This window comes from Tachypleus tridentatus, chromosome 5 (genome assembly GCF_004210375.1).
Source record: "Tachypleus tridentatus isolate NWPU-2018 chromosome 5, ASM421037v1, whole genome shotgun sequence".
Lineage (NCBI taxonomy): Eukaryota > Metazoa > Arthropoda > Merostomata > Xiphosura > Limulidae > Tachypleus > Tachypleus tridentatus.
Genome location: NC_134829.1, coordinates 29948292 through 29974630, shown reverse-complemented (window position 1 = coordinate 29974630; position 26339 = coordinate 29948292). Strand labels below are relative to the sequence as shown.

The following is a 26339-nucleotide window of genomic DNA, read 5'->3' as shown; positions in this document are numbered from 1 at the left end:
AGAAAACAAATAAACACATATACTTACTTACTTAAGAATTGAAAGGCAGGCAAACTGCCTAGTAGATTCTTGAATAGATAGATAAATTATGTGATCTACCATAATAAACAAACACTGATAGTGGAAAACTATGCATCTTCTGTATAATTATCTAAGAAAAGTGCACGTGCTGTGGTACAATTAATCTTCTAGTTTCTTATAGTTCTGTAGCTCATTAACTTTAATCTGTTAAGAACGACGTGTTTCATACCCTCGACTTTACTTGGTATCTTGATGTCTATAACTTATGAGATCCTTTAAGTCTTCGTTGACACTGGATTTAAGACCTGTAAATGAACAATAGCAGTTACTGATTTGGAAGACTTGTTAGATTTATAAACTACACTGTATAGGATGGAACCCAGGAAAGGCTTCCAGTTTTATATTGTGCTAAAAAAAAAAGAGAGAGAGAAAGGAGGTAATACCAAACTGTTTTTCATTCAATGGGTTCATTATTCAAACAAGGGTCCAATTTCTGCTTGTTTTGAATTTCCCGTAAAGCTATAGGAGAGCTATCTGCTATCTAATTGATTGTTTAGTTTTATGTCTTTAAATTTTTATAAGACCAACTGAATAGGAATGGTTTGATTGTTTTTACTTTTTCCGTCCCTAATTTAGTAGTGTAAGACTAGAGGGAAGACAGTTAGTCATCACCATCCACCGCTAACTCTTGAGCTATTCATTTACTAAAGAAGAGAGGGATTGATGGTAACATTATAATGCTACAATAGCTGAAAAGGCGAGCATGTTTGGTGCGCATTGTTTGGAAATCAAATACACTTGGTCTGTACTTGGGTGTGATATTGTGTTATAGAAATCACACTCGTTCTGTGTTTAACAGTTCTACAGGTACGACATGGATTCGAACCCTCGATCCTCATATTACGAGTCGAACGCCCTAACCACCTGGTCATGTCGGGCCTATTTTATGTTCATCTAAAAACTAATAGTATCTACAGGTACTGTTGAAACAAAGTATTATTTAGTTATAAAACTCATCGCAAAGGAAATTATCTTACTTTGAATATTGCCTTGACTGAGATAAAAACAATAATATTATGTTGCTTTATAGATGCGTGTTTTCTTATAACAAAGTCACCGGGCAATCTGCTGTGTCTATCGAGGGAAATCGAACCCCTGAATTTAGCGTTGTAAACTTGCCGCTGTTCCAACTAGGGAAAGTTTTATAGGTCTCCTCAACTGCTAACTTCCTTAAAAACAACCACGAAAAACCTGCACGAGATTTTGCGTTTTTCTTATTGCAAAATAGTAGAGTACAAAAAACATATACGTTCCAGAATATTCTTCAGCAATCATAATGTTTTTGTTGTTCTCGATTTTTACCAATAAAATATAAAATTTCGTAGCTGGTGCTCAAACACAAGAGAAAAAAGGTATTTTCGAAATTTTGTTCATCGGCTCTGAGAATATTCTATATAAAACAAAAAAGGAAAATTTACGTTTGAGAGTCATCGGAATAAATATATTGATCAATTCTTAAGTATATTATTAAGATGCAAAGTGTATATTTTACAAAAATACATATATATGTATATGTGTGTGTTTGTTCTGTTGATTATCCAAAACCATCGGTTTGGTTTGTTTTGAATTTCACGTAAAGCTACACGAGGGCTATCTGCGCTAGCCTTCTCTAATTTAGCAGTGTAAGACTAGTCATTACCACCCACCGCCAACTCCTGGGTTACTCTTTTACCAACGAATAGTGGAATTGACCGTAGCATTATAACGTCCCCACAGCCAAAAGGGCAAGCATGTTTGGTGTGACGGAGATTCGAACCCGCGGCCCTAAGATTACAAGTCGTGTGCCTTAACCACCTGGCCATACCGGGCCCAAACCCGTCGCACGAAATGTACTCTTTACTAGATTCTGTGGAACATAGTAAAGATTATACATAAAAGAAAAAAACAAGCTTTAATACATAAAAATATTATTTTGATAAAACAGGACCAGTTTCCCACGATTCGCTGTAATTACTTTCAAGCACTGTCTAATTTACATATGCTTTGTTGGTATATTTATTTACAACCACTTTTACTTTGCTGTTATATATAACATAAAATCCAATCAAGATGTGCCAAGCTGTCCGTTTTTTTACCCTTTGTAAAGCATAACAATCGTCTCATTAAACCACACCACAACTATGGATGTAATGCCTGCCGTACGCAATCTTACAAGCCACGCAACTGCGATTCCAAATGTGTTATAAGCGCCCTGAGAAACGAATTGATCGCCATTTCGAAACGAAGTTTTATTCTAATTATATTCAATAGGATTTTTTTTCGTTATCATACACCAACTGTTTTATTTGTTTCCTTCGTGATTCACGCAGACCTGTTAATAAGCATTTTTTCAGTCCTTCAAGCCCCCCTCCCTCAGTGACTCAATGGTAAAACTTTGACTTGTAATGCTTAAAATTCGCGTTTATATACACCTGGTGAGGAGAGAAAAAATAGTTCGACGTATAATTTTGTGCTTAACAGAAACTAAAACAGACCTTTTCTTCTCTAACATTTATAATGTTTCGTTATTACTAACCAATTTTGTCGCATCTGAAGTCTTTATAATATATATATAAATTACATTTTGATTACGAGTAAATAGTAATAGCTGTAGGGTGTATCAAATTCATTTAAAAAACACAAATTTACAGTCGCAGTTAACTTTAAATTTGGAGTTTTGTTAAAATTGGGAAAAAAAAAGCCCTTCCAAATGAAACTAAATAATATTTCTAAATTATACTTTAATAAGTAAAATATTTGAATTTTCTTTTCTTTTTTGGATATAGAACTATTTTGTGTGTCCGGCATGACCGGATGGTTAAGGCACTCGATCGTAATCCGCGGGTTCGAATCTTCGCCGCACCAAACATGATGCTCGCTCTTTCAGCCATGGGGGCGTTATAATGTGCGGTTAATACCACTATTCGTTGGTAAAAGAGTGGCTCAAGAGTTGGCGGTGGGTGGTGATGACTAGCTGCATTCCTTCTGGTCTTACACTACTAAATTAGGAACAGCTAGTGCAGATAGCCTTCGTAGCTTTGTGCGAAATTCAAAGCCAAACCAAACTATTTTGTAGCATTTACCGGTACGCTGCAATAAATAAAAGGTTTTCAACTAACAACTTGGATAAATCAAGTAAAATAACATTATGGTTGCTACGGAAACAAGATAAATGTAACCAAGATTAATGTAGCAGCAATCTGTTAAAAAAACGCATTTGCAGTAGCGTGTGTTGACCATGGACTAAAACAAAAACTACACGCAGCGTTAGGCAATGATGGAATATTTATATCATATTTCAAATGGTTGTCAAAGACAGATATTTTTGCTTATTAATCGCTGAGAATTCGTAATTCTGGTTAACCCTTAAATAGCGGGAATGTTGTGGTAGCAGCGTCAATTGATGATAACCGCCGTTTAAGGGGTAATGGACTCTTTTATGTTAAGTCAGTTCGACCAACGTATTCAAATACCTGTAAATGATAAAGTATAGATATGCCGTCTCCTTGAATTTTAGCCCTTAGGTGGCGAAGAAGTAAGTCTGAGAACTTGGAACGATAGAAAATGTTTCATGATGGGCACAGCACAGATAATCCATTGCTTAGCTTTGTACTTAACTACAAACAAACGAATTCTTCGATTTCGTAGCTGAGCCTAATTATTTACTATCGCTTGAGTCACTAAAGTTCTGGTCCGGGATGGCCAAGCGTGTTAAGGCTTGCGACTCGTAATCTGAGGGTCGCGGGTTCGCATCCCCGTCGCGCCCAACATGCTCGCCCTTTCAGCCGTGGGTGCGTTATAATGTGACGGTCAATCCCACTATTCGTTGGTAAAAGAGTAGCCCAAGAGTTAGCAGTGGGCGGTGATGACTAGCTTCCTTCCTTCTAGTCTTACACTGCTACATTACGGAAGGCTAGCACATATAGCCCTCGGGTTTGTTCAAAAACAAACAAACAAACACTAAAGTTCTAAAGTTACAAGACTGCCAGAGATTAAAAATGGGACTATTTTTCACATACGGAGTAACACTGTAACAGCTTGGAAACAGCTTAAATCACAATAACCCTTCCTCTTACACTTATTAAATAATGTTATGCTTATTGCATTACGTTTTAAAATGACAAACAAAAACGTTCTTAAAAATTTATATAGTTAAAAAAATAAAAAACGCGCTAAATTGAGCTGAACCAACCCAAACAAATTGCTTCCTTGTTTCATTTTCGCTGCACGGGAGGTTTTCAATTTTTAATTTCTGCAGTTGCCTTGTGACAGGTTAAGCTAAGATAACTTAGTATAGAGAGATGGAACGCTGTACTGTGTGATTTATCGTTGTCAATTAGTTGTCCAAGTAAAATTTAAAGGATCAGTAAAAAATGACAGACGGTTCATATTGAAACTACACTGAGGTATAGAGAAACTGAGCCAATTTAATATTTTTTTCTCTTCCCTATTGGAACAAATAAAACAAGAAAATTGGAATATCTATTAACTCCACTTGTGTGGCAAATTTCCGGTTTCAAAAGGAATCGTGCTTTTCTGAAATATATACGTTTTACTGCTGCAAAAACCTACACAGTTGTTTGAATATAACGATACTGACAGTGTGTTACTGGAAGGTCAATAAATATTATATTCAACACTAAATTAGGGTTAGTTATATTCAAAATAAAGATTTTTAATATTTTAGTGATAATTTAGTATCAAATCAAACTTCAATTCATAAAAGAAGCCATACCGCATTGATAGTCACAAATTAGATCCTTGTCTCATATCTAAGTAACTAAAGAAAGTTTGGTTTGTTTTGAATTTCGTGCAAAACTACACGAGGGCTATCTGCGCGAGCCGTCCCTAAATTAGCAGTGTAAGACTAGAGGGAAGGCAGCTAGTCATCACTATCTACCGCCAACTCTAGGGCTGCTCTTTCACCAACAAATAGTGGGATTGACGGTCACATTTTATAACGCCCCAACGTCTGAAAGGGCGAGCATGTTTTGTGGGATGGGGGTTCGAACCCGCAACCCTCGGATTACGAGTCGTGTGCCTTAACCACCCGGTCATAAGACTAGAGGGAAGGCAGCTAGTCATCCCACCCACTGCCAACTCTTGGGCTACTTTTTTACCAATGAATAGTGGGATTGACGATCACATTATAACGCCCCCACGTCTGAAAGGGGGAACATGTTTGGTGTGACGGGGAGATTAAAGAAGGGAACAAAGTCCTAATAAAACCAAAAAGTTATTTTTCCATGCTACGAAAAACATTTTGCATTATAATAATTTTTGTGACATAGTTGAACTCATAACTATTGTTTTTTTCTGCTACTTCTTAAGGTACTATATTTTTATAGAAGCGTTATTAAAAAAACACCAAGGTCATAAAATATCAACTCATAAAAGTTAAATTAATTGTACAGTTGAATTTTTATTTGTAATTAAGCTTAAAATTATATAATGGGCTATCTATGCCCATCATGTGTATTGAAACCAGATTTCTAACGTTGCAAGTCCGAAAATATAGCGCTGTGCCCCAAGATAGCATTGTACAATATAGAATTTAATTAAAAAATCACAAAACAGTCATGTCACATGATCGTAACAAAACTCACACATGTTTATATTTCTTTCTTATAATTACAAGCTTCAAGTCAGATATAGCTAAGTCCCCCGCTAGTACAGCGGTATGTCTCCGGATTTATAACGCCAACATCAGCGGTTCGATTCCGCTTGGTGGGCTGAGCGGATAGCCTTTGTGGCTTTGTTAAAAGAAAACAAACACACTGATATAGGTAAAAATAGCACTTCACGTCTACTTATTGCACTTTATACTAATAACATTTCAGACAGATTTTTCACTGCCTCCGGCATAACATGAAAGACCTCCCAACCAGGAGGCTTACAAAAGATAAAACTAAAATGCCAATTTTACAATTTTATGGTTAGAATTCCGTAATAGGTTCATTAACAGGAAAACTTAAAAAACACAAAATAAATATGCAGTGAATCATTATATTTGACACGAATAACTAATCTATTAGTTTCGCCAGTTTTCTGGATAAAACTTGCACTAAAAGAAAAATATTGCAATGTCATTGTAAGGCTAATGCGAAAATAATACTAACGTAAATATCAAACTGTTTATATCTGTTTTAGTAAAATAAAATGTATAACTTCCTTTATGTTTGTATCGGTAGTAACTAGTAAATAAACAGTTTCTTATTTAGAATCATGTAATCTATTAATTCAATGTAATTCAAGTTACTTACTGACTGATTATTTGTTATTAAGCACAAAGCCACACAATGGACTATCTGTGCTCTGCCCACCACTGGTATCGAAACTCGGTTTCTAGCAGTGTGAGTTTGCCACTAGGGGGCTCAATTTAATTAACACAGTTTTTCTGTTACTGTTGTAATAATTAATTTTGAAGACTTGCGTTCACTAAATACTTATCCTTTCTATTGGTATCGATCTTTAAAACTCATTGTTTAACAAAATACGACCTTCACAGTAACACAGCGGTGTGTTTGTGGACTTATTACTGTCGAAACCGGGTTTCGATAATCTTGGTGGGCGAAGCCCAGATATCCCATTTTATAGCTTTGTGTTTTAACTTATAAATAAACAAAATAGAAAATGCTTATAAAAGTTAATAGATTTATCTTAAAGATGGGCTAAATAAACAATCTAACGTCCTGCCCAAAACTGAATTAATATATATTTAGGTTTTCCGTTTTGAATGGAGTGGTTGATAAAGAATGGACGATAATGCTTCATTTAGGTGAAAATTATGCTTCTTATAAGGCTTAAATAGGTACAAAATTTAACTGACATATATCGTGCTTAAGAGAGTAGATAATCACACACCTAACGTGTGTTCATAGATCTATTTTCGTTTTCGTTTTTCCCGTAACGATTTCAGAATAAATGCAATAATATTTACTTCAGTTTTCTAACCACATCATCAATATCATGCCAGGTAAATAACTGTCACCTGTCAACGTAATAATAACCAACACCTACTTTCAAGCAATATCTCGTGACATTTATAGGGTATTACTTATTTCTCTAACCTTTATACATCTAACAATCACGTCTGTATATATATATACTTCTTACTGAAATATTCCTGTCTGCCTTTGTTTTTTCGAAAGAAATCACTCAGTGATCCGCGGTTATTGTAGGTTGGTTTCTAGTGTTTCATTCTTCATCCTTTAGATATGTTACTACACTACAGGGATTAAGATGGTAGTGTGTCTAATAATTACTTCTTCTGTATTCTAAGAGCATTACTATTTCTAAAACCTGCTAAAATAAAAAAAAAAAAAAAACTGCCTTTATTTAATTGTGCTTTACAGAACGCACGTGATGCTTCTTTCACCAGAAGAAATCGCCAGGAAACCTTATTTTCTGTTGTCGTTAAACGATTGTATATTTAAAAAAACAAGTTGAATATTGTTTGTTTGTTGTTTTGGATACCGTCATAACTTAACAAAACAAACCTAAAGTGCAGATGATTAGAAACTCAGACATTCCCAAATATCTATTTTCATTACATTAAGTGTATTAAGAAAACTTTAACATCTCGTTTAAATATTTATAAATAGAAAAACAACAAACTATATCAAATCATTCATATTAATAATGTTTTGGTGTGTATATTTTGACAATCTAGAATAAGATGAAATCCTTTTCAACCAACAAGCTGGTTTCTTAGTGGGTTTTATTCCCTCGAAGAAGAATTCTCTCAGCGTCGATAGATTATTTTAAAAAATGTAGACTAACACAATCAGTCGGGTTATTGCTAGATTTTAATAGCCGAAAATTAAATCCTTCTACCTGTATAGGAAGGTTAAAGTGCGTTTGTTAAAACTAGAACTCAGTTCTATGCTAATAAAGAGAATTTTCCCGTTAACAGAGGATTAATCTGTACGATGTGTCTAGTTATCCATAGACCATTCTTCAAATACCTCATTTTCATGGTTAAGGCAATCTACTCGTAATCTGAGGGTCGCAGGCTCAAATCCCCGTCGCACCAAACATGCTCGCCCTTTCACCCGTGGGGGCGTTATAATGTGATAGTCAATTCCACTATTCGTTGGTAAAGGAGTAGCCCAAGAGTTGGCGGTGAGAGGTGATGACTAGCTGCCCTCCCTCTAGTCTTACACTGTTAAATTAGAGATGGCTAGTGTAGACAGCCCTCGTGTAGCTTTGCGCGAAATTAAAAAAAAAACAAACTCATATTCATCTATACTTACCCTTATTCTGTTCTTGCTTATAAGTTATAATCTGCACCAGATAAACCTCGATTTTTATGATTTTCTGTTTATTGATCAGGTATATATTATACAAGGAAGAAGCTGTACAGTGGTTAAAAAGATACGTCAGACATGCAGTATTCGGTAAACATACACACACGCACTGATTACCATGTGCTCTTGTTGATACAACATCTCAGAAGAAGATACGTGCTTTTTACAAAACTTAAAAATATAATCAAAAAGGCTTTTGTTGTCACTTTGAAAGACTCAGAAATTACATACATAGAGAACACTGTAGCATATATTATTCTATACTTTAGAATTCAACAAACGAGGACAAAACCCAATTATATTCAACTTTAATGTTTCCCAATCATGTCCGCTAGGTGTCTGTAATATTGCATACAGCAGAAGGTCTGGAAGCAAATTAATATTTTTCTTCATATATTTTTCTTAAGCAATGTTTGATAGACGATTTCAGTATTGACAACAATAATAGTTCTAAAAGCAAACTAGTTTTTCTTTCATAAAGTTCCTTAAACACCATATAATATTTTTTTGGTCAAGCAACATTGAAATTCAATACATAAAACCGTTAGGTCAGATAAATCCCTTTTTACCGCATGAAAAGTCTCGCTTTTTTGTTTTTATTTCAGAAGAGTGTTTGATAACAGCTGTTGTTAGACTCTTCTTTTATTAAGTCATATGTTAGACCATTTCTTGGGTAGTTCCACACGTTTCTTCCAATAATTGCAGAATTTTTTTATTCTAATTACATTTTAATGGCAGTTGTTCATCCGGAAGTAATACTGCTTGTGACAGTGCGTGCCTTCTCGTGAGTTCACACACGAATAATTTATAGGATTAGAGAAAAAAACAGTATTAAAAGAGAGGAAATTAGAAATAAATTGTACATTGTTTAAAAAAACCCGATAATTTATGACCTTTTTTTATAAAACAGTGAAACGAATACATTCGTTATAAAAACGATAATACAAATCTGGATAGTTATTTCTCAACAGACTTTCACTAATTTTTCTCATTTGTTTCACTAGTTTTGAACAAGAATTGTTTTTACTGAACAAAAAAGACTTGAACCACAATACTGAAGAAGCAATAGAGTAAAATCGATGAATTGCTAGAATTTTAACGATAGAACTCTTTCACACATTAACTAGTTTGTCCAACTTCGTTTGTTTGTTTGTTTGTTTTGGAATTTCGCACAAAGCTCTTTCTTCACCACCCACCGCCAACTCTTGGGCTACTTTTTACCAACGAATAGTGGGATTGACCGTCACAATATACACCCCACGCTGTTTTTCGGATTTCGCACGCCTTACAAAATTTACAAGGTCCGACATGGCCAGGTGGGTTAAGGCGAGCGACTCGTAATCTGAGATTTGCGGGTTCGAATCCCGGTCGCACCAAACATGCTCGCCTTTTCAGCCGTGGGGGCGTTATAATGTTACGGTCAATCCCACTATTCGTTGGTAAAAGAGTAGCGGTGGATGGTGATGATTAGCTGCCTTCCCTCTACTCTTACACTGCTAAATTAGGGACGGTTAGCGCAGATAACCCTCGAGTAGCTTTACGCGAAATTAAAAAAAACAAACAATCAAAATTTATTATAGGATTTTGTTTTATGTTTTATAAACCTATTGTATATTCAGTTAGCAGATGCTAGGTTCAGAACTATATTCTTTGACAACGTTAAGTAACATTCATGGGAAATTATCCATCGAATGAATCCAAGCAACAATGAATGGAAGTAACTTGGCATTAAATAACTGTGAAATATTTATAAAATACTACCATAAGAAACTTGTGTTGATCAGGTAACAACTACTGAAATGATTATGGAACAAACGAATATCTTATTTTTATAAGTTTAAAATTTGTTGTATTTTTAAGCCTAACGCTACCATCAGGCCTATCTATTTAACAAACGTCTTGTACAAGATATTTTGTTACTGCTTGCTTAATTCAGTTTTCACTAGTTGTAAGCAATTAATTATTCCATTTTCGAAAAAGCTGTTTATTGTTTATATTTGGTAACAATATATATATATATATAAAATTGTACTCAAACGTTTAATAAACATATTTTGTATTCTGTTTCAAACCTGGTTCTTCATCCCATCTAGCGTGAAGTTTAAAAAAAGATAAACGTATACTCTAACAAATGTTACAATTTATTCTTATATTAACAAAACATTAAAGATGAAGACACGGGGATGATCTAAGTAAGAATTTCTTTGTTTGATAAGGTTGGTTTTGTTTGTTTTTGAATTTCGCATAAAGCTACACGAGGGCTATCTGCACTAGCCGTCCCTAATTTAGCAGTGTAAGACTAGAGGGAAGGCAGCTAGTCATCACCATCCACCATCAACTATTGAGATACTCTTTTACCAACGATAGTGGGATTGACCGTCACATTATAATGCCTCCAGGAGTGAAAGGCGAACATTTTTGGTGTGACTGGGATTCGAACCCACGACCCACGAGCCGAGTGCTTTAACCAGCTTTGCCTTAACGCAAATGAGTCCAGTATTAGCGTCTTACGTTTCGAGTGTGTTTCATTATTAATCATATAAGGAATATTATTTATGATTTATTAATATTTTGCTCATAATGTTACCAGTAGTATTATTTACAATTACTAACATTTTCTTTATAATATCATATGTGAGTAATATATTATAAATGTTTATTAATATTTTTCTGAATTTAATTTTTATTATAACTTAATATTTCCCAGACTTTTATTAAAATATAGAAGAATCAAAGTGAAAACATAAAACTAACTATTTCAAAAGGCCCGACTTGGCCAGGTGGTTAAGACATTTGAGTTGTAATCTCAGGGTCGTGGGTTTGAATCCCGTCACATGCTCGCGCTTTTAACTGTGAGGGCGTTATAATATTACAGCCAATCCCACTATTCATTAGTACAATAGTAGCCCAAGAGTTGGCGGTGGATGGTGATGACTAGCTGCCTTCCCTCTAGTCTTACACTGCTAAATTAGGGACGACTAGTGCAGATAGCCTTCGTGTAGCTTTGTGCGAAATTCAAAATATTTTAAAACAATACAAAATGACATATTTTTTAAAGTGCACCAAGCTGTACAAAAACATTGCACAAAATTTTAGATTTAATTGTTATGTTCAAGGAAGACGTTTTTCAGATAACATGTCTAGTTTATGTCTTAGTTGTTTTGTGTTGTTTTTTTTCCAACCCGTAAGTAACGGCAAGTGTTTGTTGGATAAGTTTTAATTTTGTTTTCTCTTTGTATTGAATTTTTTTCCAAACAGGAAGATACTCTACACTCGTTTTTAAATACTCATCTTCGCTGTTAACTTTGTTTCTTTTAAGTTATATATTCCTTGGCTTGGTGAACTAACTTATTGTACGCTGTTATAACTTACATTTTGTTTATTAGAATCATGAACAATAAAGTGGAACCGTTTACCAAAAGCTATTCATTGTAAAACAATTGACGTTATGCAGAATCAGTGAATGTAAACTATTTATTCCTTATTGCGTATTTGATTGTCTATAACTCCTCATTATCTTGAATCAACAAAGTGAGAATCCCTTAAATTCCAACTTTATAATCATATAAAAGTGAAAGTGCTTATATTCGATAAAAGTTGTTGAAAAACAAAAAAGAAAGACGCACTTTGATCATTTATATTCGTGACTAGTATCTTTAGGCACAGAAACATGTGAACAACAGTGACATATAATTTACTCTATATGGTAGCACGCTAAACTAATAATGTACGAAGATGATCATTCACCGAAGGGTCCGTCTTACCTCACATTATCCTAGTTACCGTGTAACTTTACGCAAAAATTATATAAAAAAAATAACTTTCAAAGCAGACATTCATGACAGTTGTCACAATCTATCGAAATACCAAATATATTTAATCTTTTTTTTTTTTTGCTGAGGTAAAGCACCTGAAATTTTTCTAATCACCTACGAGGCATTCAACAGTAGAACTAAGTAACGAAATGTGAACATCTGTACACCACCATTACCATGAACAACTCCCATTACAAAATAGTTGTTTATTTCAAAATACAAAATAAGGCACATAAAGATGAAAAATTAACTCGGTTTTCATTTATATATTCTATAAAATTTTTATGCAAAATATTGAAAGATATATCTCACGTTAATTATAAAAAGTTGTTATTGATTAATTTTATAAAATATATAATATTTCGTAAACGAGACGTTGTGGCTCGCACACTTATCCATACATTTTGTCTAGTGATATCAATACAAATATGTACTCACTCTATAATAACAGACCAAACTAAGTATCTAGGATTGTAATCTACACAGTTGGGTACCAACAAGCTCACAGAGTCAGCACAACTGGATATCAGTGAACCAATTCTAAGAATCTAGTGTTGTACTCCACAAACGTGGATACCAAAATCTAGATATTTGGGTACCACCAGGCTCTTACAGTCAGCTCAGCTACTTACTGATTCTAAGTACCTAGTATTGTAATCTACATATTTGGGAACAACCAGACTCTTACAGTCAAGCACAGTTACTTATTAATAAACCAATTCTAAGTATTGAGCGTTGTGATCTACATACTTGGGTACCGCCAGACTTTTACAATTAGCATGGCTGCTTATTAATAAACTAATTCTTAGTACCTAGTGTTGTGATCTACATATTTGGGTACCACCAGACTCTTACAATTAGCATGGCTGCTTATTAATAAAGTAATTTCAAGTATCTAATGTTGTACTCCACACACTTAGACACCAACAAACGACCTCTTAATGTCACATGAGCTTAAACTTTAATCAATCTTAATTCATCCACAAGAAGAAATATTAGGGTCAAAATGAATAAGATACCGTTGTGTCATTTTTTGACCTTTATTATTTACAAGTTTTCTACATCAGAAGGTCTGTCCCTATGCAGAACGTACTATTTTACCTATAAGAGTAGTTACGTTCATATAAAAACTGAGTCATGGCTGACTTTTTACTAGGATAAAATCAGACTACCAAACAAATGTGTATTTCGTCGTTGAAACTGAAATCTTGTATACACCTCCTAACTATTAGCGTTGCCTCGAGATGTTCAGATGCTTTAGCTGTAGTTAAGAAAGATGAGCGAATTAATGAAACTCAATTAATAACACGAGATAATAATCAGTGCCTGGTTTCTTTCCATTAGCGGAAAACATTTGATACAAGATAATTTCTATTTTAGTTACACAAAGTTCGTTGAACAAGTGCATTATACCAACAATGTGAAGGGAAAGTCCCTTAAGAAGTCTGTGTACGCAGAGCACCTTTCGACTTAAGTAACATGAAGTCACTTAGAAATGAGACGTACGTAAAGCTACTCTCGACTTAAGTAACACAAAGTCACTATGCAATATTATGTATCTATCTATACCAACACAAATACACACACATGCAAAGATACAATACAAACACACACATACATACAGTACGAACACAATAGTGTACATACAATGCGAAAACATACACATACATGCATAAAATACAACTTACACATGTGTACATAAAATACAAACACATGTATATACATAGATAAAATGAACCCCACATACAAGCACGTCATACAGGTGCAGACGACAGCGTATTGATTTAAAAGATGGCTTAATTCATTAGGCTTATGCATCTTAACTCTAATAGTACTGGCTAGATCTATTTGTTGAGTCTTGAGACTGGGTTCTTTCTAATTGTTCGTTTTTCACTCTTCTTCATAGAATTGCGTCACTTTTTTATTACTTTCACCTTAATTCAGGAGAATACTCTCGTTGTTTTCTGTTCGTTTTACTTCGTCATAATTGCCAAATATAGTTTTTAACTTTATTTCTAAACACAGTCGTACTGTGCTTTATGGAACCAGGTAGCCGTGATTAGAGTGACACTTTTAATCGTAATTTGGGAAGTTATTTTAAATATTTATCGAAGTATTGTAACATTACGAAGAGTATTACTAAAAGCGTCACAAAGAAAACCTGAAAACGAATATTAGTTTTTTAAAGTCTACCATAAAGTTACACAACGAGCTGTCTGTGCTCCAGCTACCATGGGTATCAAAACCTGGCTTCTAGCGTTGCGAGTGTGTAGACATACCACTGTGCCACTAGGGGAGAGGTGAATATTAGGATCTATTTTAATAAAAAAATATATATCCTTATATATATTAATAATGATATAATTGTCCAAACTGAATAATATAATAATGTCAATAACAAATTGCACATAACCGTTATAGTCGAACGTTAAAGTTTCCTCTGTTGCACAGTACAAAAGTCACTATACCAGTTTCTGCTAACAAACTATTTTAATAATCATTAATAACAAATAGACCTTTAAAACTGCCACGAAACAAAAACTATACCAAAAATTATTTTATATTAATCTATTAATCGCTAAACATGAGTTGTAATAATTATTAATTGATTTGTACTTTTATGTTTTGGAAAACAGCCACCATCGGTTGTTTCACAATGATAAATGATGTTATGTTACACATATCTGGCTCGTTAAGAATATTTTAACTATCGTTTGAAAAATACTATGAGTCAGCCTGAGCGTGAATTTACGTAATACAAATCGCTAGCAAATAGCAAATACCAGCTGCTTTCGTCGTTAAGGCATAGCTTCATCTTTATCGTTTTAAATACCATAAAAATAAAAATATATATTTAGCATGCGACATTTTGTAAGAGGAAATTTATCAGTAACACACAAACAAGGTGATAGATTAATATTTTAGCTAATATCAATAAAATGTTTTAAAAATATATCTTAGTGCTTATGAAGCTAAAATCGAAATTCTATACGCCACAAATAGCCCTTTGTGTAATTTTGCATTTTAAAATAAACAAACAAGTAAAGTAAAATAAAACGATTTACATCTTCCAGAAAGTTCGATATTTAAAAGTAATAACATTAGGTTTAAACTTTTTTTTTAACCATCTCGCAATAAAATATTTCAAACGTCATTGTTTTAATTTAAAATAGGTTCCAATATGGCAGCCAGATAAGGCGCTCGTCTCGTAATGTGAGGGTCGCGGGTTCGAGTCCCCGTCACAGCCGTAGGGGCGTTATAATGTGAGAATCAATCCCACTATTCGATAGTAAAAGAAAAGTCCAAGAGTTGGCAGTGGGTGATGATGACCAGCTGCCTTTCCTCTAGTCTTACATTGCAAAATTAGGGACAGCTAGCGCAGATAGCCCTCGAGTAGCTTTGCATGAAATTTTAAAAAATCTATTAAAATGTTTAATGTTATTTACAGAAATTGAAATTAATTACGTATACGCTGGTGATCGTGACCAAGCAGTCTGTATTTTGGGAAGTTTATTGATTTTTAAAGAAAGCCTACAGAAACGTTCTCTGGGGTAACCAGTAATCAAGTCATGGATTTAATGGATATGAGTGTGAAATGATATCAGGTTGGGTGGATACGTAGTTGAGAGCGTTCCCTAAATTAGGGGTAAGGTACTTTCTCCGTCTGCTTATAGACCGCTTGCACATTTATGTACCTATTGATTCACATTGCCTCATTTTTCTAGATTAGAGTAACTAACAGTTTTTATCTGAAGAGAAGTTCTGTATTTCCAGTGTATGTTTTGTGTGTGTGTGTGTCACGCTATTAAAACACTTACAAACAAAACTATTTTTAGTTGTTTGTTGTTGGATTTTTTTGCAAATTAAAAGTGCATTTAATCTCACTTAAAAGAACTGGAGGAAACTTATCTTTCCTGAGTACGCATGTATATATATATAAACAATTTTCTTCAAAATCGATTCGATTGATTTCAGTAGAAGTTTGATGTAGAAGTGAATCTTCAAAACTATGACTTAAAACTCAGTTTAACTGAAAGGGATTCAAGGCCAATGTTATAAAAATTTAGAATAACCTATAAACTTAGAATCAACAAAGAACGCATGAAAAATTAGTGTTAAAGAACTGACTTAAAATACTAAAATACTAAAATGTATACAGGTTCACTTTTTGTGGAGCTCTCTGTAATTTTATTTTAATTACTTAGAGATTTGAAACTTTCTTGGCATCTATTATAATATCAGTTAGCATTCATTTTAATGATAAATCAATATTACGTAAGAATACGTTGTCGTGAAAAATGAATAAAAACACTTGAGTAACTGATGCAACACTTACATACACACTTAACTGTCATGGTATAAAATTCCCGTGAGAGGGAGCCACCGAGAGTTTTTTTTAAGGCTTCACAAAAGTGATGCTGTCACGCTTTGTTAGATTTTTATGAAGCGCAGAACTACATAATAAGATTTCTGCCTATAACGGGTATCGAAACTCAATTTTCTAGTGTCATAAGCTTGCATGCTTATAGCTGTGGGCATAGATAAAGTCACGTTTGATTGCAGATCTACGTAAGAAAACAACAACGACAAAACATGCGAAGATCTATGTAAGAAAACAACAACAAAACATGCGAAGTCAAGCATTATTTTATCACTTACTTTCTATTTGTTTTGTTTCGGAATTTCGCACAAAGCTACTCGAGGGCTATCTGTGCTAGCCGTCCCTAATTTAGCAGTGTAAGACTAAAGGGAAGGCAGCTAGTCATCACCACCCACCGCTAACTCTTGGGCTACTCTTTTACCAACGAATAGTGGAATTGACCGTCACATTATAACGCCCCCACGGCTGGGAGGGCGAGCATGTTTGGCGCGACTCGGGCGCGAACCCGCGACCCTCAGATTACGAAGCGCGCGCCTTAACGCGCTAGGCCATGCCAGGCCCAAGACTAGAGAGAAGGCAGCTAGTCATCATCACCCACTGCTAACTCTTGGGCTACTCTTTTACCAACGAATAGTGGGATTGACCGTAACATTACAAGGCCTCCATGGCTTAAAGGGCGAGCATGTTTGGTGCGACGAGGAATCGAACCTGCGATCTTCAGATTACGGGTCGAGCGCCTTAACCCACCTGGCCATGCCGTGCCTCATTTACTTTCTCTACTCTTTAGTTTCTCAAACGCTTCATTATTCACAATTTCATCGTGATGCATATTGAATATATATTAAAGATTAATTAACCAACAAATGATAAACTCGATAAGCTTACACGGGGAAACAAAACGAAAGACGTAAAGCAATCAATAAAATATAAAACTATCAAATTAAATCAAACTGTCACCGTTTGTTTTAGTAATTTATAAGGTCTAATAGTTCTAATACACGACTTTTTAAATCTTTAAATTATAATTCCGAATGTAATCTTAAAACTTAGATTTTCACCCTGAGCTCCATCTTACACGCCTGAGGTTCAAACGGCAAGGTTAATAACACCTAGAATTTCTCCCTTATTTTGATCTACTGACTCGAAGAAGGATAGACACTTAAACGAACCAAAAAAGGGACTGAGTGTTACTTTTATAACTCGCCCACATCTAACGTTGCAGACATGTTCAGTGACATTACGTTTCGAACTTTGAACCCTTTAATCCAAAATCCAGCACCTTAACCATTAGACTATGTCTGGCCTAATTTGATCTGAATATTTTATCAAAATGCATCCAAGCCATTTATTCGTATTACATACCAACAAACAAAAATGAAATGAAGAAGACAATGGGAAAAAAATCTAATAAATTGTAAAATTACAGCATTTTGTCAAAAAATGATCGATATTTGTTAGATTTTTGCTAAACGTTTCCATTTTTACTACCTGTAAAGACAGACACTGTCATATTACTTACATCCACACCTGATAAAAAAAATAGTTTAATAAGAATATATTTTTCACCGATTGAAATATTTAACTTTTATTGAATTTCTTACAAAAACATTGGTAACTCCTACTGTAAGTTGAATTATTCATACCGGTAGTTTATTCTAGTGATTATACAAATTTACTGTAATAAATTTTACTATTGAAACTTAATAACAGAACATTAATTCACAAATTACGTTAGTAGCTTTTACTGATATTACTCGCGCTTACTAATGAACTTTCCATCTGTTATCTACATTGACAAATTTAAACGACAAAGCGTGTAAACAATTCTACTTTCTGGTTTAAACTTATAAATTTTACTAGCTCTCCTCTTGCAAAACAATTTCTGTTATTTGATTTGCCAGAAAGAATTGAGGCTGACAGGCTTACATTGGATAATTAACGGATCTACTAAGATAATCATTTGAATTTGAGTAAGATTAACAAATGATTTCCAAAGCTACGTAACAGTGTTTTATGCCTAACGTACAGTGAACATTAATATAAACACATTTAGCCTAATGATCATTTTGAAGTGAACAAAAATTTTATTGATACTTCTTCGAGAAAACGAATCGACATTAATTAATTTAATTCATCATTTTCATTGAAACCCCAATGACACTCTATATACAGTTTCAAAATTTACTAAAATCTCTTGCAAACAAACCAGCAATCTTTCGCTGACAAACTTTAACTAAAACGTATTATCTGATATATTGATTTATACTAATGAATTTTTTGTTTGAAGTTAAGCACAAAGCTACACAATGGGCTATCTGTGCACTGACCGCCACTGGTATCAAAACCCAGGTTCTAGTGTTGTAAAACTGCACACATGCCACTGTGCTGCTAGGGGGTATTAAAAAATAAACTTTATCAACACTTATATTAAATGAAACGTATTACCCTTAATTATGGATCATGGTTAAATATACACTTCGTGTTAAAGAATCACTCTAACCTTAATATTCTCTGACAAACTTCGAAAATGCTTTACAGCAGTTTTTAACCCCATATGATATGATGTTATATCGCGGAAGGTTTTCAGAAGAAATTCTACAAAAACATAATTGTTTAATTTTCATAATAGCTGAAAACGTTTTTCGTTATAAATCAATAAGTGAATAATTTACTTTTTTTGGGAGGGGGGCGCTAATTAATTGTTTCAGTTTACATTAACGTTTTTTCCAAAACAGTCTCTAGTTACTAATACGTATGGCAAACTTTAGGGAGGTGTTTTGTACTTTTCTTAGATTCGTTTGTAATATCCATTTATTCACCGGGCGATTGTTGCTTAAGACAATCTTGATATACGGTTATTTTCTCCGCATTGCAGGAACGCCAGGCAACAAAAACATTCACACAGGCGTACATGTCGCGGTATCATTAAAAGTTATTTTACGAAACGAAATTATCAGAAACTATCCAGACACGCTGGGAATCTACAAAAGTTTCTTGTTGTTGATAGAAGATTGATTCTTTCTAGACGTTGATATTAATGTCTTCCATTAAAAAATTAAATATGCTTTCCAACCGCATCAAGAAATGTGTCAATGGATCAGGTTTGATCAATGGCTCGTGATGATCTGTTTCGGGACACAGAATCATGCGGTCGTTGTAATAACGAAAAGAACTAAAAACCTTTCGTGAAAGTCACTGGGTAAAAGAATCATAACACTTTCGCGGAAAACAGAGAAGAATTGTGCTTATAAACGTAGAAAAACATACTCACCCTCTGTTCAAAAGTTGAGTTCTTCAGACAAAGAAAACGGGTACTTGGTGAACGTGCTTCTATCTAGGAACCAAGCACTGGCTACATCAGCCACGCGCCTAAAAGTAATATCAACAACAGCTCATCACGTGACTACTGAAGCTTTCTTGGAGCTCGTCTCATCGTTTGCTCCCATGCAGCGCTCTCTGTTGGAGACGCTGAAGAGCAGGAGGTCCTTTCTATTCTGATATTTTATCTGAAACCACGCTTTTAGTGTTTATTTTATCAACATTTCTTTTCACTTTTAATAACTCATTTTCTGTGAAATATTACCACGCATCTTGAGAAGTAGCACTTCTGTGGTGTTCACATAATCAAAATGTTTAAATATTGTTGGCTATTTATACATAACTGGCTCTGAATACACCATTTAAAGATATTCTAAAAAATTATGAAGAGAAATTAAGAACTACTTCAAAACAATATTTTTTGAATTTATTTGTTCATTTTAATCCAGTCCTGCCCAGTGTAAAACGGCTTCAGGTAACTAACCGCATTAGTAAGTATTTAGAAAGAGATTGTAAAAAAATAATTGTTTAAGAAAAATATTTGATGAATGATAAAGAGATTTTTTGTCAGATATATCAGGTATTAAGTTCTAAAAACAAATGGACAGTCAATATGTAGATCATTCTGACTGCGCTGTTATTAAGTTCTAAAACCAAATGGACAACCAATACGTTGATTATTGTGATTGTGATGTTATTAAGTTCTAAAACCAAATGGACAGTGAATACGTTAATTATTCTGACTGTGATGTTATTAAGTTCTAAAACGAAATGGACAGTGAATACGTTAATTATTCTGACTGTGATGTTATTAAGTTCTAAAACCAAATGGACAGTCAATACGTTGATTATTGTGACTGTGATGTTAATAAGTTCTGAAACCAAATGGACAGTCAATACGTTGATTATTCTTGACTTAAATTATGATTTTTTTAGCTGCAACATAATTTAATCCACAAAACTGTATAACGAAGACAGTGATAAAACTTGACATAATGTAAGTCTATAACTGTATAACGAAGACAGTGTTAAAACTTTACATAATGTAAGTCTATAACTGTATAACGAAGACAGTGTTAAAACTTTACATAATGTAAGTCTATAACTGTATAACGAAGACAGTGTTAAAACTTTACATAATGTAAGTCTATCACCTGCAGTATTATTAAAACCTATTCCAGTGTCATGTCCTTTGAATGGTCTGAATGGTCTTCAAATGCTGTTTTTCTTACATAGATTATATTCTCTAGTTCACCCAAATGTATCTTATTCGTTTAAGACTAAAATATTTAGATCTTTGGTCCAGTGAACGAAAACACAACATTTTCAGTTTTAAAATAATAATAAGGAGTAATTACAAATCTCTTTAAAATTATTTTAATATATTTTTTCATATTTTGCGGAGAAGGGAAGTAACATCTTAAGCTCTGCCATGAGCTGTGTATTAATTAATAACAAGCTGTAATTCTGCCAAACCTCTGAATTGCGATAACTTAGCAACGTATAAGAACATACGAAAAATATTAATTTGTCTTAAATATATTGTTGTCATACCTACAATAATGCATCAAGTGTTAGGACAAAGTCAAAAATTAGATTTCTGGCTACTTTCTAAAACAATAGAAGGTAAATAACAGGTGAAACATCTAAATATTATTTATCTTCATATTCAGTACAACAAAAGCTCAGTGGAAGTGCTTGAGTTCAGCAAACAGTTAATATTTTGTGTGTCCCTCCTTTCGTTTTAATAACTGCAGACAGTCTTGCTGGCACTGTTGCAACATATTTAATCAAAGCGTCTTTTGACATTTTACTCCAAATGTCTCTAATATACTCCAAGAAAGCTTATAAAGCTTATTGGAAGTATTCTTTGATTTTTCATATATCTAATCTAACAATATCAGATCTGATCAATTGGGTTGAGATCGGGTCTCTGTAGGGATCACTTCATCATTTGAATAACTCCAGTAACTCCCTTCTTAGCTAAGTAATTTCTTCAAAGGTTGGATGAGTGTTCGGAGTCATTATTTTCTCTATAGTAGAATTATTTACCAATAACTCATAAAACACTGGGCACATCTTGACAAGTCAGTTTATGATGGTACTTGTGCTGGTCCATTATTCGATGTATTTTGCAAATATCTCCTGTCACCTCAGCTGAAAAACTCCCCCTCAAACCACCACACTGCCTCCCTATGCATGCTCGCCCTTTCAGCCATGGGGACGTTATAAGGTGACGGTCAATCCCACTATTCGTTGGTAAAAGAGTAGCCCAAGAGTTGGCGGTGGGTGGTGATGTCTAGCTGCCTTTCCACTAGTCTTACACTGCTAAATTAGAGAGGGCTAGCGCAGATAGCCCTCATGTAGCTTTGCGCGAAATTTAAAAGAAATAAACAAACAACTAGTCTCCCTATGTTTCATGGCAGGTGTTATGCATTGAGGTAAGCATATTTCGCCTCTCTTCTACCAGACGTGCAATCTACACTTTGAACCAAATATTTCAAACTTGGACTCATCCGTCCATAACACCCTTTTCCAATCCTTAATAGTCCGGTGTTTGTACTTTTAAGCAAATTTTAGTCCATTAACAATATGTGAAGATTAAAGTCAAGGTTTTAATTGCTACACAACCTAATCTTTCATCATCATCGAGTCTTCTTGATACTGTAGATCCAGACACTTTTCTATCATTTGTTACATGGTCGTTTATCTCATGCTTGAGATCAGTGGCAGTTTTCCTTCTTTCCCAAAGGCTGCCCAAACGAGGACACTTAACACCAGTATACTTTAATTTATATGTTCTGTCTCTTTCTTTCCTATTTTCAAACTTAACTGTCTCAGTCTCACGACATAGGGTAATTGACAGTGTTTGGGGAGCATTTCAAGTCTGCAGCAATTTGTCAGAGAGTCTAACCAACATCACGTAAAGCTTTTATGCAAAAAACTATTTGCTCTACTGGCAATTCTCTACGCTTTTTAGGCTGTGGCATGAAAACACAACTTAATATATATATATAGTGTTAAGAACTGTTTTTACCAAGTTTATTTGTAGAGTGCTATTAAATTTATTTCTTCTAGTGTATACCAGTACCACATGCTAGCTACTTGTTAGTTTCTTTCTATATAGTTAAGATACTGCATGGGTTACCATGACAGTTTTTTTCAGACCATAAATTTGATCAGTATGTTCATTCAAACAGAACCCTCATGACATGTCCCTTGATACAAGTATATGGGAATTCTAAAGAATTATAAGTTGTTGTTTTTTTTATCCTGGATCATTCGTTTGTCAACATAGATTGGTGAAGTAATACCATAGTGATGAGATTTATATTCTGTAATGACATGGAAGAATTAGTCCCATAAAATGTAAAGAATGACAAATTATTATTTTGTCCTAAAATGTTTGCATAGTTCTGTAAAAAAAACATGTATATATATAACCAACAAAACAAAATTAAATCAAGGTTTATTTGCTTACTACTTTGACAAAGTTATCTTTAGATTAAGGTTTGGATATAGTTTCATATTTCATACACACACACACACGTATTCGTATATACATACCTTCAAATGGTATGGGAAAACTTATTTTATTACTACTATTACATACTCTAGTACAAAACAAACATTACACATAATCTTTCCTTTTTCTTAGTAGTTTATTTCACACCTTCTGCTTTTTTTCAACGTTTGTTTATAACCAGTGGTTAAAAACATTTTAAAGATTTAGAGATAAAGATTCGTTAGCTTAAATAATTAAATGTTCAACCGTTTGATTCACTTTTATTAATACAATTATTTTCAATAAAAGTATTAACCGTCACATTAATACACTGTAGCAAGAGCTAATGTCAACATAAAACATCTTAGATGTATGTAGTAGTGTTTGTGTTTTTCTTATAGCAAAGCCACATCGGGTTATCTGGGGGAATCGAACACCCGAATTGAGCCTTGTAAATCCGTAGACTTACCACTGTACTAGCGGGGTACAAGTTGTGGTATTAAATAACTTACTAAACTTTATTAAAGTTTGCAGTAAACTTGGGAAGGAAGATTTACTAATCTACTGAAAAAAATCTCGCATTCAGCACTTTGAGGCCGTGGGAACGTTATAATGTGAAGGTCAACCCCTCTATCCCATCTCACAATAATAGACCAAGTGTTAGCCACCCTCCCTCTTGTTTATCTCTACCAAATTAGTGACGGCGAGCGCAGATATCACAAGATTAATTTCGTGTAAAATCAAGCGAACAAACAATATTTACAAAATTGTGTTAACGTTACTATAAAATGTGACCAGTAACACAATTTTGTAAACACAATTTTGTTGTAAAAGTTAATAAAATTTAATTGTTTGTAAACAAAATTTCCACATCATCAAGATAACCTGGTTTTAACGTTTTTCTTATTCACTACTTTTTCTGCAGTGTACAGTATTAATAATAGCGACCATTTTTTACTGTATTATCTCAAAAAATACAGCATACAAAATCATTAAAAGCAAAATAAAACTTTTAGATTTTAATACGTGAAAGTTTTAATTCAAACATGATGATTTGAATATACTATTGAAACTAACTGTATTAAAACTAAACCTAATCAGTTTATTAGTAAATTTAGCTTTCAAAACAAAACATAAATTTGAACTGACATAGATGATAAAATAAATACTATTTAACTTTTGTATTTTTTTATCTGTCTTAACAAACAACGTTTATAAACCGAATAGTTAGACAGCATTTGACATGGGTAAGTTATTCATAGATTTGAGTAAAACGCTAGATTAGAAATATTCAAGAAAATTTTGAATACAGAATAGGTAGTTTAAATTCTGTAATTATGTAATATTTCAATAAAATATGTGAAACATTCGAAAATTAAGATTACCTTTTAAAGTAAGAAAATGAAACCTTAAAACTTATCTTAAACATCTGTTTAAAACTTATTTTGATTATTTAAATATAAAATAGCGAGAAAAATAAATAAAAAGTGTCAAGTTCCAGAATTTTTTTTGTATTTGAAACAGTATTTTAAAGAAAAATTGTCTTTCGTCTGAATATTAGAACATAATGAGACACAAATACCAAAAAGTCAAAGTTGAAACCGTCGTAGCGTTTCAGAAATGAATGCTACAGTATAATTAAACATGTTTATATTTATAACGAACTCTAGATTGGTAAGAATTTATAGTTACGATTGTTAGCAATAGTACTTTAACTAACTAATGTATACAATGTTTTACATTTTCACGAATTTATTATTTTTGAAACTTCAGGGCGCCCTCAAGTGGCATAGCGGTAAGTCAGCGGACTTATAACATTAGAAACAGGGTTTCGACATTTGTAGTAGACATTACACAGATATCCCATCGTTTAGCTTTGTTACTAACTACAAACAAACAAACTTCATGATATCTTAAAATTATTGTTATAATATTCACGAATCTGTTCTTATTACCAGAAATCTGATGAGAGTTTTTTTTTTAATTATGATTTGTATACATCAAATCTTTTAGCTTAGTTTAAATAAGCTATTAAAACCTAAAAAAAATTACAAGACGTATTGTTATTATACATCCAACGGTAGTAAATAAGAAAGCTTATTGTTTCAACGCGGTTTTTGCACTGTTCGCAGGTAACTCAATACCTTCAATAAAATGAAACATTGTACTGTTCATGACTCCTCTGAAGTCTGTAAACTGATTAATCTGAAAGATTAATTTAAATGAATGAATAAGTAAATAACTTGTGCAAAACACGTCAACGGACATATGACGGATATATTACTGGTTTTACATTGCTTTGTTGTAAATACTGGTGATCAAAAAATAAACATTATAAATCAGAAGTAATTTCCTATCCGTGTAGTTTCAAAGCAATACACAATAGAAACAGTTACACTTAGATATAAAAACAGAAGAATACATTTTAAGAAACAGAAAACAAAAGTTTGTTTTGTGTTTGTTGTAACTCTTCCTTGAAATCTTATTTATTCAAGAATTAATTATTTCCAAATTATACGAAAAAAGTAAATTTTGTATTCTCTTTTGGTGATGGAGGTCTAGTCTTTCTCTAGAAATATAAATAACAAACGATGTCTTCCTCAACCATTTAACTTGGAAATGTATTTAAATGAATAAAAAGTAATAATTGTGGGGTTAAAGGTAATATTAACAATTATACAGCACTATATAAATAAAATAGTTTATTTGGAATCTATTTAATACTTCTATATTTCCCATTGGTTAACCACAGTTGGATAAAACTATTTGTAGAACTAAAATCTACTAAACGCTTAGCCCGGGATGGCCAGGTAGATAAAGCACTCGACTCGTAACCCGAGAGTCGCATGTTCGAATCCCCGTCACCTCAAAATGCTCGCCCTTTCAGCCGTGGGGTCATTATAATGTGACGATCAATCCCACTATTCGTTGGTAAATAAGTAGCCCAAAAG

General features: G+C 33.5%; 1 protein-coding gene across 3 annotated transcripts in view; it reads right to left on the bottom strand.

Annotated features, from left to right (window-relative positions):
• The window catches only part of LOC143250831 (ubiquitin-conjugating enzyme E2Q-like protein 1), a 55276-nt gene extending 35335 nt beyond the window's left edge, over window positions 1-19941 (bottom strand). For 2 of the 3 annotated variants that reach the window (XM_076501888.1, XM_076501890.1), the window contains exon 1: window positions 19837-19941. The gene's annotated coding sequence lies outside the window, so the exon portion shown is untranslated. Of the gene's footprint in view, window positions 1-250; window positions 327-19836 lie in introns of all 3 variants that reach the window. The other variant, XM_076501889.1, reaches the window with a different exon arrangement.
• Window positions 19942-26339: the final 6398 nt, after the last annotated feature.